This window comes from Lissotriton helveticus, chromosome 12, assembly GCF_964261635.1.
Source record: "Lissotriton helveticus chromosome 12, aLisHel1.1, whole genome shotgun sequence".
Lineage (NCBI taxonomy): Eukaryota > Metazoa > Chordata > Amphibia > Caudata > Salamandridae > Lissotriton > Lissotriton helveticus.
Window position 1 is genome coordinate 350,820,489 of NC_136073.1, and position 2,826 is coordinate 350,823,314.

Here is a 2,826-nt window from a genome sequence, read left to right on the forward strand (position 1 = left end):
TAAAGCTGGTATTTTCCTATTTGCTAACCTTGGTGAGTCTATGTCCTTCACAGCCAAAAGAGTATCAATTAAGCCGTTCAGGAAGAGAGAGAAGAGGGTTGGCACTAGCACACATCCCTGCCTCACCCCTTTCTCCACAGGGAAAGGGACAGTCAATTCTCCATTCTTGCCAAATCTTACCCTTGCATAAGTGCCTAAACCGGCACCCCCAGATCGTGTAGGAGTCCCTATAACTGCTCACGATGGACCATATCAAAGGCGAACTTAAGGTCCACAAAAGTCAGATAAAGACTACCCCCTCCCAAGGTTACTGTTTTCCAGTAAATTAATTGCCATGTAAAGATTTGGTCTATGGTCGAAATGTTTTACCTAAATCCTGCTTGTAAGGAGGTTAGGACATTTAACTCGTCCATCCATGATTGCAGTCGCCACAGAAAAACACGAGCAAATATCTTTTGAGTGACATCAATGAGACTAATAGGCCGAAAATTTGCCGGATCTAATGGGGAGACTTTTTTAAAGATTGGAATAATCTCTGCGCCAGCCCAAGTCGCGGGGAACTCCATACTTTGGAAAATAGCATTAAATAAGGACTGCAGATAAGGTGCCCAGACAGCCTGTTCTGTTCTGAACAGGTCACCGGGGATTCTGTCGAGACCCGGTGCCTTATTAGGAAATATCTTGCCCAGTGCCAGAGTGACTTCCAGCAGTGTACAGGGTGGTGGTTCCATATTTAAGGGGATATGGAGAACATCCAGTAGCCCTTGTGCTACAGTGTCGTGCAGGGACCTAGAATATAAAATTTCAAAATGCGATCTCCAGGCTTCTTCCGCAAGATTTGGAGCAATAGCAGAGTTGCCTTCGGAGTAACCAGTCTTCACTAGATTCTAAAAGCATCTCATGTCTCTAGTGTCCAAAGCTTTCCTGATCGCTTCCCATTTTTTGTTCTACCTGGCTGCTTTGGCTTCAGCCAAGGTGTTTTTATAATGAGACCTGGCTGCTCTTAACTCTGTGTACCAGTGCACTTTTGGCTTCCCTGCACACCTTATTAAACCATTGGTGTTTCGGTTTGGGGTCGAGCTTGTTATTATTTTCATGTTTATAAAAAAAAGCTGCCAGCTTTAAAAACATCTCCCGATGGTTGGTTTTCATCAACAGCATAGATTCTTGGCCTAGATAGTTTTCAGTCACATAGAAAGCAAACTCTAAAAAGGGGATGATCTCAGTGAACAAAGAGGCCATTTTTTTGTCTGATGCAGCTAATGTACCCCAGTGAACTCTTCTACCACCTTCTCTTACAATTAAATTTGGAGGTGTTTGGATTGACTGGCCCTGATTCTTTCCTGAGTTGGGGGATGCACATCTCAAGTATTAATGGGTTATGATTGCTCACACATCGTGATTGGACAGTGAAATCCCTGATTTTGGACCATTTCTCAACATAAACCAAAATATAATCAATTATGGAGGCCTATCCTATTTTATTAAAAGTTGGGTTTCCCGGGCTATGTGAAGGGAATCGACCATTACAGGCCCTAAGCAAATAAGTAAGTGTGAGTGAGGTCAACTGAAGAACAAGAGGAGACAACCCCCTAGTTGGATAAGTATTACAATCTAAAGTTGACCAAACAGAGTCTTCTTCGCTTGTAATATTGGAACTTATACCATTGAGAGGTTCGAAATGGCAATTAAAATCCCTCCCAACAACTAAGTGAGAAGACTCAGGTAGAGTTGATAAAAAAGAAGATAAATAGTCTAGGGTCTGTGAGGTTTGTCCCGGCTTCACTGGGCGGGAATATACTAATATTTATGATAGCCAAATTAGATTGGTCATCAAACGAGAGGAGAATACAAAGTATATCCAAGGATCCAGTATCAAGGACTTTAATTGAACACCCCAGCTGGGTAGCAACCCAAATACATAAGCCCCCTGAGGGTCTCCCTGTAAAGCCCTGAAGGGCTGGGATTGAATAAGCTATATATCCTAGCCTATATAATGGAACAGCAGACCGTGGGGTAGATGTATCAAGATTCCATTTTGCGATTTCTAAATAGCGATTTTTAAGGAATAGCTATTTAGAATTCGCAAAATGGAATGTATGTAGAAAATCGCTATTTTTTAGCGATTTCTTAGTCTTCCTTATTTGCGAATTCGCAATTTGCGAATTCGCAATTAAGGAATAATTTCCCATGCATTCCTATGGGCCAGGAGGCCCATAGGAATGATTGTGAAATATTTCTTAATTTGCGAATCGCAATTTGCAAATTCGTAAATTGAGAATAATTTCAAGGGTGCAGGGGTGTCCCAAAGACACCCTGCTGCACCTCTGAAATTTACATGTGTGTGTGCATATGGCGCACATACATGCCCTATGGGCATGTATGTGCGTCACATGCCACCTTCACAAATGCAAAATAGGGCATTTTTAAATGAAATCGCAAATTACCACCAACTACAAGTTGGTGGTAATTTGCGATTTCTTAACACAAATTCACAATTTCTAAAACCCACATACATCGCATTTAAGGAATCGCAAAATTTGTGATTCCTTAAATGCTTAAGCAAAATAAGGAATCGCAAATTTTTGCGATTCCTTATTTTGCGATTTTGTGATACATTTCAAAAAATGCAAAAAAGCCTTTTGCGATTCGCAAAGGCCGAAATTCGCCGAATTTCGGCCTTTGCGAATCGCAAAAGGCTTGATACATCTACCCCCATGTCTCTTGAAAGAGACATAGCTCATGCATGTCGATGTAAGCTCCCAAGTCAGGATGGTCCAACTTGGAAGCAAGACCTGCTATGTTCCATGAAAGAACCCTTGTGTT

General features: G+C 41.6%; 1 non-coding gene across 1 annotated transcript; it reads left to right on the forward strand.

The window, feature by feature from the left end:
* The first annotated feature begins 2,430 nt into the window (after positions 1-2,430).
* Positions 2,431-2,621, forward strand: LOC144801136 (small nucleolar RNA snR46). Its single transcript, XR_013605007.1, has one exon. It is a non-coding gene; the product is annotated as a small nucleolar RNA snR46 (small nucleolar RNA).
* Positions 2,622-2,826: the final 205 nt, after the last annotated feature.